Source organism: Eleutherodactylus coqui, chromosome 2 (genome assembly GCF_035609145.1).
Source record: "Eleutherodactylus coqui strain aEleCoq1 chromosome 2, aEleCoq1.hap1, whole genome shotgun sequence".
Lineage (NCBI taxonomy): Eukaryota > Metazoa > Chordata > Amphibia > Anura > Eleutherodactylidae > Eleutherodactylus > Eleutherodactylus coqui.
In genome coordinates, this window is record NC_089838.1 from 27,491,223 (window position 1) to 27,509,134 (window position 17,912).

Genomic DNA, 17,912 nt, shown 5'->3' on the forward strand with positions numbered 1-17,912 from the left:
CTCAGTACAAAAATACAGCGCCAGAACCAAGCTCATTACAAAAATCCACAAGATAGGAAAAATAGATTGTAAGAGACCCAATGGTCCGTACGTTATACTATTAATATTAATGCAACGCGTTTCACTGTGATTAACACACCTTTCTCAAGCATAAGATACAATTACAATATACAAATATACCTATATATACGCTTACAAAGACATATAGAATATACTCACACATGTGGTGCCTGCAGCGTTCCACTTAGTGACGCTCCGGATCACATGCACGGAGAAACCCCTCCCATCTTACAACACGGCTGCGGCCACCGGACCGGCATCTGCTGCAGGCACAATATGTGTGAGTATATTCTATATGTCTATATGTAAGTGTATATATAGATGTATTTGTATATTATAATTGTATCTTATGCTTGAGAAAGGTGTGTTAATCACACTGAAACGCGTTGCATTAAAATTAATAGTATAACGTACGGACCGTTGGGTCCATTACAATCCTTTGACTCTTAGAGCGCGGGGAAATCCTTTTTTCCTATCTTGTGAAGTTGTTCTCATCAAGCCCTGGTCATCCAGTGAGCTTTCTATCCCAGGATGCATCTCCACATGGTAGGATTTGAGATCAAAGGAGGATGGCAGGCTATTCTGGACACTAGGTGGCGGTGGATTTACCTATCCAGGGAATTCCGCCGAGCACCAGGTGAGTGCTTGTTGCTATTTTATATACTGCTGGCTTTCCTGAAGACGAGGTGCTGATAGTTGTCTAGCTATATCTTCTATCAGTGCATAAATATAGTACCAGAACCAAGCTCAGTACATAAATACAACATCATTGCAAGATCAGTACATAAATACAGTACCAAAACCAAGCTCAGTAGACAAGTGCAGTACCAGAACCAAGCTCAATACATAAATACAGTGCCAAAACTAAGCTCAGTACAAAAATACAGCAGTAGAACCAAGATCAATTAATGGGGTAAAATCTAAAGTCAAGTCAACCCCTGCTATATAAGTTTGAACTGCCTAGTAAGACTTGTATGATGGGAGTTGTCAGTTTACAAAGAAGAGTGTTACTATCCATCATTGTTCTACAGACAATACAGTGACTAAATGACTGATCAGAGGCAGAATGACACAATGTCATTGTGACTCACAAGTGATGTTATCTCTAATTGGCTTTGTGGTTTTCTTCTCCACCCAGGCCAAATCGACATGACAGCTTCTCCTGGACACAACTAGTCTCTTCTTGCCACACAGATGTCTTTGGCACTTTCCTTTTTCATATCTGTAATCCCTATATTAAGATCAAGTTTTAATAGCGCCACCCATGGTTTCACCTAAATACTGTATAAGTCACAAAAGAAAGCTGTATGAGGGCTTGTTTTTTGCGGTAGTAATTTGAGCTACAAATGATTGATTCATTTTTATATTTTGGGGGTATAAAAGCTGCAGTTCCACCGTTGTTGTTTGTGGGGTTTTTTTGCCACTTTGCCTAAGGGCTCCTTCACACTGGTAATCGCAGTATCGCTGCAAGAAAATCATGTATCGCATCAAAAGACAATAGGAGTTTCTAATGTTAAAAACGCATCGTATTGCACAATAATCGCAACTTCGTGCATTGTGATGTGATAAAACGGAGGCTCCATGGGGGAACATGGGAGATAAAAAGAAGCGAAATGCAGAAAGATAGGACATGCTGCGATTTTCAAATCTCGCAAAATCGAATGAGTGAAAATATTGCACATGTGCATTAAACCATTGAAAAGCATTGAATGTGCATTAAACCATTGAAAATCGTGCAATTGTATCGCCAGGGTGAAGGCAGCTTAATAGGCAAATGCTTTTGTCTATCCTGGTCTTTGTTAAAGGGGTTTTCCCATAACTTAAAATTGCTTCTTAACCACTGTATCCTTCCTGGTTGCTGCTGACCAGGACATGTGACCGGTGCAGCCAATCACTGCCTATAGAAGGTCACTGCTGTGGCCAGTAATTGGCTGCAGCACTCACATGTCCTGGTCAGCAGTAACCAGGAAGGATACAGTGGTTATGAAGCAATTTTAAGTTATGGTAAAACCCCTTTAAGTCCTTCGGTTGCCATAGTAAAACATCAACCCTATGCAACTATGTGTGCCCTATAGGATGACAGAGGGAGCCTGTTCCCTGGGTCAAACTGCTTAGGTGTTGCAGTCACTATGACCCCAGCATCTAAGGGGTTGAAGCGATCATAGACTAATATTACTAGTCTCTAATCTGTGTTGTGTAAGGGCTCTTTAACATGGGATTGAATATTCCACATGACACTGAAATACTCCTCCATGCGGAAAAATCTAAAGTTCAGATTTTGATGCGGAACTGAAAATGTCAGAATTCAACTGGCAATTCGTTGTAAACCCTTTCCAATCCACTCTCTAACATCTAAAGACACTATGATTTAGGGCTGTACAGCTCTGATGTTGGAGGACGTCCATCAGGGTTCTCTTACTGTATATTGCCAACCTCTCTGCTGTTGGAGCCTATTCAACTTGTCACCTCATGCAGTACTGGCTTTAGCCAGCAGATAGCGCCGTTGTATAATGGCAGAAAAAGAGTAAGTCCCCTAGGAAAACCAGGATACAAATTGGATTGGAAAGGCTTAAAATCCACATTTAGACCTGCGGATTTTGACGGTTGCACATTCTGCAGCGTCCTGCAGCATATTCCTTCCTGTGCGAAGACCATAAGGCTTTTAGAACTGCTTAGGCATTGGAAGTGCATGGCACATGGACCTGCTATTTTATTCTGAGCAGCCTCCGTAGTAAGGCATCCCATCAGAAGTACCCTGAAGAGCCACTGTGAAAGCACTATATGGCGCCCGTTATGAGGTTTTTGACCTTATTATATTATAATCAATAGATACTGACAAAATATAACTAAATTAACCCCTTGAGTGGCACGCCCGGAAAAGTTCCGTGACGAGCTCCACTGCTCATAGCAACATAGCCCGGAAGATTTCCGGGCTATGTATCACTATGGGAGCTGCAGAGCACAATGCCACAAGCTGTGACAGTGTGCTCTGCCTGCACAGTCCCACAGAGAACAAAGCAAGGGCTTTGAAAAACCAGCAGAAGATATTGCCGACATGTCGGCAATGTCCTGCTTTGTTTACAGGTTGCCATAGAGACCATCGGCTTGTCAGAAGCAAGCCGATGGTCTCTGTGGCAGGGAGAGCTGGTTGTTAGCTGTCAGAGGACAGCTAGGTACTAGCTCTTACAGCAGAGATCAGAGAAAACCTCCGATCTCTGCTGTGTTAACCCTTTACATGCTGCAGTCTATGTGACTGCAGCATGTAAAGGGCTGTCACTGCAGCATGTAAAGGGCTGTCACCATCGGACCCCTGGAATGTGATCAGGGGTCCTGATGGGTCCCTGTGGAAGTCCCCTAAAAGGACAAAAAAAAAAAAAAAATTTTAAATTAAAAAAAAAAAAAAGTAAAAAAATTATTAAAAAAATATTAAAAAACACTTGTCTCCCTTTACTTTGTAAAAAATCAAAAATACAATCACACATGTGGTATCCATGCATCGTAATGACCCAGAGAAGGAAGTTAATACATTATTTAACCCCTTAATGACATGGCCCCTTTTTTCTTTTTTCCCCATTTCTTTTTTTCCTCCCCCCTGTTTAAAAAATCACAACTTGTCCCGCAAAAAACAAGCCCTTATATGGCCATGTCAATGGAAAAATGAAAAAGTTATGGCTCTTGAGACGCAACTGCAAAACTAGTTGAAATTCAATGATTAGACCATTTTAAAAAACCTGCCCTGGTGGGCACGACAGGGTGGTAGGAAACCTGCCACTCAAGGGGTTAAAGCGGTTTCTTATGGGCTATAAGTAAGTTTTGAACTCACACTTCATCGGGTTTCAAATAAATTTTTTAGCTACACCCAACTTGGTTTGCAGAATAAAAAATTGAGCCCCTCTTCACAATACATCACTTTCTCCACACTGTCTGCTTCCATTTTCCTTTCCATCTTATAAAGTAACTCTCAGTACAAGACTAAAGTCATGTTTATTTGTTTATGTTGATGGCAAGGCCAAGATGACCAATGTTTTACGGCTTGGATAGATTGCCACCTAGTGGTGAAGCCGGAATTACAGCTATATCGTCAAAAAGTAGAAGACGCGGGGTGATTTATTAGTTGTGGCACAGGGCCCAGTTAGGTTCTGGTGCCGTAATAAAATTCTAACCTGTCTTTGGACACTGATGAATACATCACACAAGCGGCATTGATGATTATCGTCACCACTGAAATCAGCAGAACTTATAGAAAAGTTGTCAGTTCTTGCATTTTCTTTGATCTCAATGGAACAACGGCATGTGCTGATACTGAAATTGTGGGACGTTTGTGTACAAGGACCTGTTCTGTGTTCCCGCTGTTGGGGATTTGGACACTTGTTCTCGGGTTCCACAAACGATGACAGCTGGTTACTGGGGACCCAGTGGTAGAAAAATGCAATTTTCGTGCTGAATAGATCAGAGGTGTACATAGAACTTATAAGGCCCCATAGCAAAAGTCAGTGGCCCAACAAAATGATAGTGTGCCTTCTGTAACCGTACAGCACACATGTCCAATGTTAGGTCTGTGGGCTGAATATGGCCCACCACCTCCTTTTAGGAGGCCCACCAGGGCTGCAGACTGTGTGAATGGGATACCTGCCTAGACAGAGGCCAATAGGGGGGTCTCTATTACTACTGGAGCCACTATGGGGGTCACTATTATTACTGGGGTCACTATGGAGGTCACTATTACTATACAGCATGGGCGTAACTATAGGGGATGCGGTTGCACCCGGGCCCAGGAGTCTTAGGGGGCCTATACGGTCTCTCTCTTCTCCATATAGGGAGCCCAGTACTGTGAATAAAGCATTATAGTTTGGGGCCCTGTTACAGATTTTGCTTTGGGGCCCAGAAGCTTCAAGTTAAGACCTTTTTACACCCAATGAGTATCGCTCAAAATTCATTCAAAAGCCATCTTTTGAGCAATATTGTTGCGTGTAAATGTGCCCATCTTTCACTTTTCCGCCGAACGATGATTTTATGTTCAGCATAAAAGCCATCGTATGGTAGAAGAACTGATAGCAGGGACTTCACGCTGTGTTCTCCGCTGGGAGTGCTGATAGCATTGTCTCAGCTGTCAGTCCTGCGGCAGAACAAAGGAAATGTATTCAGAGAATAGACCACCCGCTGTTCTCTGAATATAGCTCCTGGTGGCTCACACGCATTAATAAGCTACTAATTGGCATTAGTACCAATTAGTAGTTTATGCAAATTGATCGCTCAAAAGCCACCTTTTGAGGGAACATCTTTGTGTGTAAAAGGGCCTTTACGCCTCTGCTATACAGTCTTACAATTACAATGAGTTTGACACCCCTGCCCTACAGAGTAATAGTGCCCCCTCTGTAACCCCACAAAGTAATAGTTCCTCTAAAACTTATAGTGCCCCCTTTATTTCCTTCAAGATTATAGTACCCCAACTTTGCCTCTGAAGATCATAGTGCCCCTTCTACGCTCCTCAAAATGATAGTGCCCACTCTGTGTCTCTTCCCTGAAAGTCTGGCCAGCAGCACAACACTCTTTGCAATTCACAGTCTGGCCACAAGTCAACTCAGGGCAGAAACTGACTCAGGCCCAACAAGTCATTGGTGTCCCACAGGTCACATAGCAGTTGTGTGGTCTGCCTTTATTGGTAGCAGGCCACTGACATAGATTATCCTTGCACTATTATATCTCTGTGTCTATTCCCAGTGTTGCAACATCACTCTGTGCACTATGCCCGTGTTATAACATTACTGTGCTTTATTCCTGTTCTGCAGTATCTCTATGTGGGTGGTCCCTGTACGATGACATCACTATTTGCATAGTTCCTATACAGAATGCTTTATGCTTGCAACATCATTGCACACATTATCCCAGTACTGTGAAACTACTGTGTTCATTCTACCTATACTATGACCATATGCTCTAACTGTCTTGGATCCAACGGGTCAGTCCCGGATTTCAACTGGTCTCCTGCCATCCCCAGTGGCCTGCTGAATTGAATGTCCCAGCCGACTGCTGATCGCCCTCTATCTGTGACCACTTGTCCAGCTGAATATGCCCACAGTCCTAGCTGCCTGTCCTGATATTTTCCACTACAGTATCACTCCATACTATGCCAGACTCCACTTGGTAAGCTCATAGTCTCTCCTCCCAGACCGACGACACCGTACCACCAGTATCCATCTCTATCTGGTCCGCCTGTGCCTGAGACTCACTATTCATTTTTATGCATGTGTTAAAATTAAAGCTAATGTCAAATAAAAATTTTTTTAAATTTTATTGATAAGGGCCTTTTTGTGACTACTTATGGGACTGGTTTCATGTCTACCAGATTCGATGGTACAGTCCCGGAATTTGGGGCTGCTCTGCTGTCCCATGAAAAAGGAGACATGTTGGTGGGGGGGGGGGGGGGGGGAAGAGCAACTGCGAATAGAGTAAAATAGAAAACTTCTTATACTCACACTTTCACTCCCACAACTCCTGTTGATGCATTGGTCACTCTCAGGTAGCATGGTGATGTTGCCGTTGGGTCAGTAACGGTATCATTTCTCCTTAGGGAGAGCACCCAGGAGATTTGAGGAGACTTATAAGCCCAGGCATGCTCCTCTGGGAAATATGCAAATGAGAAGATAAAACAATGCCTCTACAGAGCTATTGCAAGTTAATGTCATACTTTTTAACAAGCCTTGTAACAATGACTGGGAATTGTGAGACAGAATCTTCAGAAGGAAAAGTTAACCATGTACAGACAGCTGTTTCAGGATACAGACGTGGCCCTTAGCGCATGATCGCTGCAGCCAATCACTGGCCTAAACTGTACCAACACTGAGGCAGGGGATTAGCCCCAGCAATGACGTGCTCCCATTCCCAGTTTTGTTACCCTGTGCTGCTTGTTACCCCCCACCCTACTGGCCAATAGAACCCCATTCTTTAAACCAGGAAATTACTGTACCTTTAAGACTATATGTTTATATAGCGCCAAAAATTAACTGATTATACCCATATATTCTAATTTTAGTGCTCTTTGGGTCTCCACAGTGAGTGTACACCGCCTTCTATGTAGTAGATGTATTTGGGAACATCAGAAAGTGAATATTTCCATTGGAGCTGCGTTAATCCTCCTGGAGAGGCTCTGGGACCCATCCATCTTACATGTTCCCCCGCTCTCTTTATTTATATTCCCTCCCGCCTCCTATAAAGCATTATTAGTGGCAGCAGCAGAATGTTTGATACAGACCATGCCGCTTTTATAACCTTGTAAAGATGGGATCTGCAGGGCCTATAAATCTCTGTCATGGATTGTAGGAAGAGTTTTGCCTTTTTCAACCAAAGAAAACCTCAGGTTTATCCAATAAAACGTATCAGGACATTCCTTTAGGCTTAAGATGCCATAAAAATAGAAGTAAACTGTAATATCAAACATCCAAATATCTAAAAAATAGTCAACCCGAAAGAGCAATCTGTCATATTATACAAGTCGTTGCCTTTAATCCAGCATCCAGTAATATGGAAATTCTAATACTCTAATGTTGAACATGTTGCTTACCAACTGTTGCTTAACTACAACTACCAGCATGCCCTAAATGCTTCAGGCTATTCCTCTTGACTCCCCCATATACATGCGTACTCAGCTGAGCAGGTATGTGTTATTTCCCCCTATATTTACCATCACAACACCCCTATACATATATAAGAGGCAAGGAGTCTCGTAGATAATGGCAGGTTCAGCCAACTTACATATAATAAGTATCGGCACCGTAAATCTTTGTTGCTATTGTTTCCTTACCCTTAGTTGGGCAAAACAGAACAGAATCTAGCAAATGCTAAAATACAGCAAATAGCAACCAGGTATACAGGATCACATAGAATCCAGGTAAATGGTATTATAGATCATGGAGATCTAGTTTATAGAGGAGATTAATGTTAGTGTCCCTGGTGGTCTAGGACAGTGAAGGGATTAATGTCAGTATCCATGGTGGTCTAGGTTATTGAAGGGGTTAATGTCACAATACAGCAAGTGGTCTAGGGCAGTAAAGCGATTAAAGGGGCTCCTTTTTTTCTCCATCTGCTCCAGACCTTCATGACTTCTCCAGCTAATTCTTGCCTCTGTAGAGTATGTGGCCCAGACAGCTTTGGCTTCTCTGCCCCATATTTACTCATAGGTTGCAAGCTCTGGTGTCCCCCCATTTCCTCATAGATTGGAAGCTTGTGTTCCCCCTGTTTCCTAATAGGCTGTAAGCTTTCGTGTCCCCTTTGTTTCCTCATAGCCTGTAAGCTCTTATGTCCCCCCTATAGTAAATGCTTATCTAACACTGGGCCTCCCACCCTGACTTCTAAAACTCAGACTGCAGTAAGGAATTAAATTCATAAGGCCATGCTCACATGAGTGTATTTGAATAGCATATTACATGCAAGGTATACGCACATATAATTAGTGGTATATCGCGGAAATTCAAGTACATTGTTTTTCGCTGTCCCTATTGTTCTCTATGGGTGCGTACAAAACGCTGTATATATGTAATTACGTTGCGTATGTGCGCTATTTATGTGCAATGTCGCCAAGCAACAGAGCGGGATATTAAAAACGCAGCATTTTACCAGATGCTCGTGTGAGCCTGGCCTAACATTCACACGCTGCCCTCCGATGCTGAGTCTGTGCGCCGTCCTGCAGACCTTCTTCACTGTAGATTGCAGACATATATGTACTGTATATAGTTATGGGTCAGTGGCTTCTCTATTTCGCACCCCCACAAAGCACAGTGCTGTACGGAAACTTCTTGTTTGGAGTCATGCTTTATGGCTCTTTGAAGGGCCTGAAACTGACTTACATGGCAGCCACCTATAGATGGCACTAGAGAGACACTTTTTGACCTGGGAGGAGAGCTATTTTGCAGCCTCTCAATATAAACACAGCTTCCATTCATTGACAGTGAGCAGAGATGGTGAGAAATAGTATATGAAAAAAATTGCTGACCCTTTTATTATATAATGATTGAGTTTATTTACATAAAACTGGAAAATTCCTTGAAGTGATGCCACTAATAATAGTCTCGGGCGGATGTAGCGCCTGTGCAGCTGGTTCACCTATACAAAGGCCCATTGGCAGAGGGTGTCTGGGGCCAAATGGCCTTTGCTCCACCACCGATAGGAGCATAAGAAGTATCTTCTTTCTTCACAGTCCTAGCTAGTGCTGTCTACTCATTGTACAGCCTAACTCCTTCATCTACACACACTGTACTTGGGAGCCTGAGACAGGGCTTTGCACTATTACTCTGTGGCGGCATCAAGGTGAGAAGCATTATTACTTTGTGGGAGCACTGAGTGGGAGGTTAGTGGCAGGATGGGGAGATTGTGCAAAAATGAGTCATGGCTGGAAGAAGTTGTCATGGCGGTCCGGGCTTAGATGAGAAAAGCAAAATCAGAGATGATCACTATCATTGCTTAGAATTGGCATCTGACTATTATGTGGTGACCATATTATTTAGAGGTAAACTGGAGTTGAGCTAATGTATCAGAGCCCGCAGTGTCCTTGTAGTGTGTGTGTGTCTATATATATTGGGGTGGGGTCCCAGGAGCATGCTGGGAGTTGAAGTTTAGCAATAGCTGGGGAGCAACATGTTTAAGATTACTGCTATAGATAGACATAATGTACTATGCTTCTTGGCCGAGCCTAGAGGAATTCATTAGCCCTATCCCATATAAGCCCAGGTTGTGTGGTTTTAGGAACTTTGGACGACTGTTTGATGAAACTTTACCTTATCTAAACTCTGACTGGTGATTTCTTCTTGACACTACCATGTTTCTTTATAATCGATGGTGTGGTTACTCGCTGCCTCAGCATACTGTTATATTTCACATGAATGGTGGCCCGTCTTAGCTCTGCAAGTCTTTAAGGAACATTATCAATAGTATTCTTATCACCAGCATAACTCATTGTGAGCCATCACTGCCAAGAGCAATAGGAAGAACAGCCAGAGCCTTTGTGAGAGCCTCACACTGCACCATATTGACTCGAATATAAGGTTTCATGGGCTATACAGTAATAGAACTCTTTAAGGGGGTTGTGCCATCAGAAAATTACATATTAATTTAAATTAGATTTTTTTTTTAATTACTATTATTATATATTTATTAGAGATGAGCGAACACCAAAATGCTCGGGTGCTCGTTACTCGGCACGAAATTTTCGCAATGCTCGAGGGTTCGTTTCGAGTAACGAACCCCATTGAAGTCAATGGGCGACCGCAGCATTTTTGTATTTCGCCGATGCTCGCTAAGGTTTTCATGTGTGAAAATCTGGGCAATTCAAGAAAGTGATGGGAATGACACAGTCTACAGGAGCGCCGCAGATCGTCTGAAGAAGTGAGTAATGCTTTTTATTCTTTGCTCCACTGTATTGCCGGCGTATAAGGTGACAGTTGGGGGGTCGTCTTATATGCCCCGTCGCCTTATACGCCGGTATATATTTTTAGTGTATCACATTTCTGGATGAATTGCAGGGAAGGGGTTATATATTTAACCGCTTCCCGACCATTCATCCTGCGATCGCCGGCAGCCCATTGCATTCAGTGGAACCTGCTGTATTGCTGGTTCCATTGAATTCAATGGGCAAACATCGTTCTTCTCTGCCACAGCTGTTACAGCTGTGGCAGAAAAGAAGGATTTGTCTTCTATATGTTCTCAATGGGGTCGGCCCCACTGAGCGCATATAGAGACGATTTATGGCCTTTAGAAGGACCGTTGGGGTTCTTGAAACCTAAAATACTCCTAACACTCTCCCTATAGCAGCTCCAACACGATAGCACTTTCCCTGAACTAATGTCAGAATACATCTGTGGCGAGCCGCGGGAAGGGCAGATTTCAATACTCGGATGACACCTGATCTCCCCAGCCACTCACTGCAGGGGGGTGGTATAGGGCTTAAACGTTGCAGGGGGAAGTTGTAATGCCTTCCCTGTCTTTCAATTGGCCAGAAAAGCGCGCTAACGTCTCACAGAGGAAAGTGAAAGTAACCCGAACACCGCGTGGTGCTCGTTAAGAGTAACGAGCATCCCGAACACCCTAATATTCGCACGAATATCAAGCTCGGACGAGTACGTTCGCTCATCTCTAATATTTATATATACAGATAGTCCCCAACTTACGAACAGGTTCCGTTCCAGGAGCCCGTTCGCAAGTCCATTTTGTTTGCAAGTCCGAACAAATGGTTGTATGGAGCGGGATCGCGGGTGGATCCCGCTCCATACAACGTCGGGTGCAGGCTGTTTCTTGCAGCTGACACCCGGCGGCAGCAGTTCCGGCGAGCCGCGCCGCTTGTCGGAACTGTTAACACTTTAAATACAGCCTGCACCCGACGTTCAGCGGGCCTGTACAGCGTCCCACGATGAGATCGCGGGACACTGTGCGGTTGCTAGGCAGCCGGGGACCTCCTGAAAGGCCCTTAGGGCTGCCTATGCAGAGGGCCCATCAAGCGCACGACCTGATAGGCGCTCTGCATAGACAGCCCTGGGGCCTTTCAGAAGGCCCCGGCTGCCTAGCAACCGCACAGCGTCCCGCGATCTGACCGGACAGGCTTCTACCAGGCTTGATAGAAGCCTGTCCAGTGCCTGCACAGTATGATGTATTGCCATAGCATTACATCATACTTTGCAGGACAGATTGTTCGTATCTAGCGAAATTCGTAAATGGAATGTTCGCAAGTCGGGGACTATCTGTATTTTTCTATGTTCTGGTTGTCTTTTTATTTTTGATATGACTATTCAGATTTTAAACTGGATACAATGGGAACACGCAATAGGCTGACATTTCCTGTTTCTGCAGCTCACTTGTCACCTTTGTTGTATAGACTGGGGCAAATAAGCAAAGTAATGTCATCATTATAAGAGGGCAGGGGATCTAATAATGGCCAGGAGGAGTAGATAAAGCAATATCATAACACTATACATACAGATTAGGATTAGACATGATCAAGCGAGTAGTGCCTTATGCGAGTATCTCCCCGCTCGTCTCAAAAGATTCGGGTGCCGGCGGGGGAGAGCAGGGAGGAACGAGGGGGGGGGGGGGATCTCTCTCTCACTCTCTTCCCCCCGCTCTCCCCTGCTCACTCCCGCAACTCACCACTCACCCCCGCCGGCACCCGAATCTTTTGAGACGAGCGGGCAGGTACTCGCATAAGGCAATACTCGCTCGAGTAGTTTGCCTCAGCGAGTACGCTCGCTCATCTCTAATTAGGATGCTTTTACACACAGCAAGAAATCGTTCACCCAAGCTCATGAAGAAACGATGACCCAGTGCTCGTTCACTCGGGCGTTCAGTATAACCTCCTAATGACAAAGCTTATTTGCACCTTGATGACCAACTAATTTTTCAGTTTTTTTAATAGTTATATTCCTAGAGCCAAAGCTTTTTGATTTTTCAGTCGACATAGCCAGATGAGGGCTTGTTTTTATGGGACAAGTTGTATGTTTTAATGGCAGCATTTTTGGGTACATATAATGTATTGTATAACTTTTATAAAAAAAAAATTTTTTTGAGAATTGGGTGTAAAAAAGATTTTCTGCCATTTCTTTTCTGGCTTTCATTTTTACGGTGTTCAGTGTACAATATAAATAACGTAATAACATTACTTTCTGGGTCGGCACGATTCTGGTGATACCAAGGTTGTACCACTTTTTCATACTTTGCTTTTGTGTTGCTGCATTCCAAGAGCCAGAGCATTCTTATTCTTCCATCGGCGGAGCTCTCTGAGAACTTGTTTTTTGCGTCTTCATTTATCCAATTTTTAATATTTTGATTCCTTTTTATTCCATTTTCAATTTTGTGCAGCTTAAAGTATACGATAAATTAATTCTGCAGGCCGGTATCATTATGTCAATAACAAATTGATATTGCTTTTTTTGCAACTTTTTTGCACTTAAAAAAAAAACGTATTTTTTGCTTATCGTTGCATTTAATGACTAAAACATTTTTTTTGTCAACGGTGCTGTGTAGGCTTTTTTTCAGGATGAGTTGTTCTTTATAATGGTACCACTTGTTGATCCATGCAACATTTTGATCACTTTTGTATTCTGTTTTTTGTAAAGCAACATAGACAAAATGAGCTATTTTCGCATAGTTTTAGTATTTTTTTCATGACGTGCACTGCGTGGGTTAAATCACCTATAAACTTTTTCCTCCCGGTCATTAGGAATGTAGCAGGACTACATGTGTGATTTTGTTTTCCCTTTTAATTTTTTTACACAGTAATGTGGGAATTTGACTGTGAGGTTTTGCCGTTTTTTAATTTTTTTTTTTATACTTTTTTAACTTTTTATTTTTGCCCCACTAGGCGATTTGAATATCATCATATTTTATAGTTCTTGTAATACATTGTTATACTTCATAGGCCACCGTAGCGGGCAGATCTGGAGGGCCTGATGGGTGAGAGAGGGAGCCCCTCCCTCTGTCAGCATTTCACATGTCGCGGTCGCACTGACGGCAGAATGTAACTGGTTAAGCAGCAGGAATCTGTGGTTTCTTCAATCCCCGCTGTTAGAGCAGATGGCAGGCTGTTATCTAACAGCCGAGCACCCACTCCTCCTTGCACGGGAGACCTGTGCCAAGCTTTTGATGCCGCACTGTCAAAAGACAGAGCGTCAGAATAAAGCCTATTAACGGACGCTGTGAAAAGTCATATGGGTGGTCATTAGGGGGTTAAGCACAAAGATAAAATTTTCTTTGTTTTCTTAAACAGGGTCATTCAGTCATTTTTTTTACCTCTACCAGAGAATGAGAATGACTGGTGTTTACATCGAACGATTGGTGAACCAGCCAAAGATGATTTTTATGACTGCATAAAATGAATGATAAATGAACACATTATCTTTCATCGTTCGATCATCGGCCTGCTTACACTGAACGATCATTGTTAACATTTGAATGATCCAACCAGTTTTTTTAAGCAATCATTGTTCTGCGTAAAAGCACCTTTAGACTATGTTTGCAGCACAAATCTCGCACAAATATGAACCCCCATTCATTTGAATGGGGTCATACACATGAGCGATGTTCCTGCGCATGTCACCGTGATGTGGTGTGAGAAACACATTGCAGCATGTTCTATCTTCTAGCAGCACCGGCCACATTGAAAGCAATGGGAGAACTCCGCGATCCTCTGCTGATGCTTTGAATTCCTTCATCCCAACGGGGAACCCCTTCAGACACCGTGGGGAAATCCTTTCAGATGTGGCGGGGTGAAGGGATTCCCCGCGGGGATAAAGGAATCCCCTGCTGCTGATGTCACAGAGGATTGCAGAGTTCTCAGATTGCTTTCAATGGGGCCGGCGCTGCTGCCACCCTGTTGAAAGCAATGGGATAAAGGGATTCCTCGCAGTGATGTGAGGCTGTTTTAACATGGGGCTTTCACATGGTGGAAAGTGTGATATCGGACCATGAATCATAGCTTGATATCGCCCTCACCCGTGTGAAACTAGCCTAACTTCCATGCATTGGAATTGCCTTAAAAAACATACCCTGGTGCACTGTCTACACAGATGATGGATGGATGGATGGATGGATCAGAAATAAGGACCTTGAAGATTTTCTATCACCATATACGTCAATAAAACGACTTGTAAAATGTGGTAAAACCAGTTTTATTTCAGGCTAGCAATGCCATGAGCAAGATGCAATAAGACCAGGCTCTAAGACTGGATCTATAAGAATTGCTGTCTGTCACGCCAATGTCCAGGTGTCACGCAATGGCGTTGTCCAAATCTGATGAATAGATCCTTACTCAGAACAAGCTGATGGCATCTTCGTTTCATTCTCAGTGGTGCTTTTTTCATAACGCCATAAGACCTGACGGCGCATCCTATGGCGCTCGGTGTAGAACAGCTGATGACAGGCTAGAAGATGAGAGAACATATGTTTGTGAAGCGACCACTGGAGATGGTTACAATGGAAACTCTTTGGTTTGAGGCCATAGTAAGGGAACGTTCTCTTTCCCCACCATTTTCAACCATTGGCAGACTATATCCCACCATTATTTGTAGATGGTGCCAGTATACATCCTAACAGCTTACTGGGAACCAGTGAGAATGTCAGTAAGTTACTGCCTGACTGATAAAAGTGATGAGATCTGAAGGAAAATATAATAAGAACTCTGTTATTGAGTATATAAGCCTGTACAATGGAGACCTTCACCTTATGATAATTTCCATGGCCCAAGTGCAAAAACATAAAATTTGTATCACAGCATCCATAAAGGCTCAAACTATAAAATTGCAATTAACTCTGAAAAAAAATTATGATACCAGAATTGCTGTTTTTTTCTTCTGCCTGCCAAAAATAAAATCTAAAAGTTTTGACATATATGCAGATCAGGAAGATGGAACAATACCTCTGCAGCGCCACCTATTGGATGGCAGCATTCCTACAAATCAATGTACGACCCTTTATACAGGTCTTTAGAACAATCATTGGGAATTGAAAACCAAGTCAGAATTCATATATAGACAGCTGTTTCAGGGTAATAAATAAAATTACCTGAAAGTGCTGCAGAATAAGTTGCACCCAGGCCCAGGGGCCCCATCAGGCCTCTCTTCTCCATATAGGAAGCTCAGTACTACGAATAAATTATTATTGTTGGGGGCCCTGTTACCGATTTTGTACCAGGGCCCTGAAGCTTCGAGTTATGCCTCTGGTTGTACTTGAGTCCAGGGCGCATCACTCCACCTAGATGAAGGGGGTGCCACCAGGTGCCCTCTTCTGATCCAGGGCACCTTTCCCGCTGCTAAAACTCTGGCTGATGGAAAAGGTTAATAAATTTAACACGCTCACCCACCGGCTGCAATCTGCTCTGCTGTCCTGAGTCTCTGCAATTTTGCATATCAGCTTCTTGATGGGGGATACAGTGAAGAGGCAAGACCCAGCCCTGAGCCCAGTAAAAAGCCTGGAAAAAGTTTGGCACCACAGGGGCGCACTATGTAAGGGCTGTGACACAGTTTCAGTCCCAGGTGTGGCAGAGGCCTGCAGAGTACATGGCAGTGACTAAAGCAGTGGTGACCTGAACGCTGTCCCCAGGACACAAGACCAAAAGTAACAAAAGGCCCCGACGAGCCGGAGGCCAAAAAAATGACCATAGACCGCATGGAAGGAGAGGGAAACTCCTTTTCCACAAGGAACATGGTCCTTGAAGTAGATGATAGCACCATGATCCAGGATCTGGATAAAGATAAAAGCCACTAGCCGCGTAAGACCAGTTGCTTGGTCATTAGGGCCCAGAACAGGCTGGCCATTAGGATGTAAACAAAATCCTGCATACACCCGAGCAATCAGTACTTTTGTCATGTTTACCGCTAACCACCATCCAGTCTGAGTCTTCAGCAGTCAATTTCAGCATGTAGTATTTGTACATATCAATGAATCTGAAGGAACCCGTAAAGAGAGGTTTGCCAGAAATCACATAACATAGCATTTCATTCGTTAAGTTCTTCAAGGCAGAAATTGAATTTAAGAAGGGACAACAGTTCTTCACCAGAGTCCACAAAGCTTCACTTCCCAAGCACGTAGTTTTAGACACAGTCCGGGCCTAAACAGTCCCCACAACAGTTTCTGTCGTACATGTGACATCCTTGGTGTAGACATATAAACCTGCTGTGGATTGATGGTGGCTCCTTTGAAATACACGTTGAAAATAACAAACGGTCCTCTGCTCTACCTCAAATGATCTCCTTCCAACTTCCATAATTCCAGCTGCTCCTTTTTTTTTTATTGTTTGGCTTGAAGCTTAAACATATCAGTATAATAGAAGGCCAGTCCAGTTGACAAGATTGTAATATCCAGGTTGTGGGAAAATCAAAAAGTTAAATCTTCCTCTGTATCATCTTCTTAGAGGGATTGTCCAGAGGCCTTCATTACTGACTGATCCTCTCTCTGCGGGGCATCACATTACAAAGGCGCTCATTGAAATCCATGGGCATCTGGTGGGGAGGGCAAGGCAAGGGGGATTGAGTCTCTATATAAAAATCATATCAACAGGGGTTTTGTAAAGACGATAACTACTTTAACCTCTTAGTGACCATATCCGTTTTTCACCTTAATGATCAACTAATTTTTCAGGGTTTTTTCTATCGTCGCATTCCAGGAGCCATGACTTTTGTTCTGTTGACACAGCCATATGAGGGCTTGTTTTTTGTTGGCCAAGTTGTATTTATTTATAAATAATGTACTAACTTTTTTTCTCTGGGTCATTATTAACGTAGCGATACCACGTGTCATTTCCTCTGGGTCATTATTAACGTAGCGATACCACGTGTCATTTCCTCTGGGTCATTATTAACATAGCGATACCACGTGTCATTGCTTTATTTATTTTTACATAGTCAAGTGGTAAAGGTGGGGTTTTGGCATTTCATTTTTTTTATACTTTAACTTTTTATTTTTGACCCACTAGGGAACTGAATTATCATTACATTTTATAATACATTCCTCTGCTTCAGTGTAGTAGTGCATTGCAAAGCCCATGAAGCTCAGCCAGAGGCGAGCCTCATAGGCCACCATAACTAGCGGACCTGGAGGTGATAGTCAAGCCTACAGGTGCCATAGCAACCTATCGGTACACCGTGCTCACATTGCGAGGGTCCGATGGGTAACAGAGCGCCCCCCTCCCTCTCTTAGCCTTTTACAAATCGTAGTCGCACATACAGTAGCATGGAAAGGGTTAAACACCAGTGATTGAAGGTTTCTTCGGTCCCCACTGTTAGAGTAGGTGCCAAGCTCTCATTCAACAAACGAGCAACACACAAAAAAACTGGGGTTCCCCATCTGGAAACCGAAGGAGGAAATGGGTGGTTGAG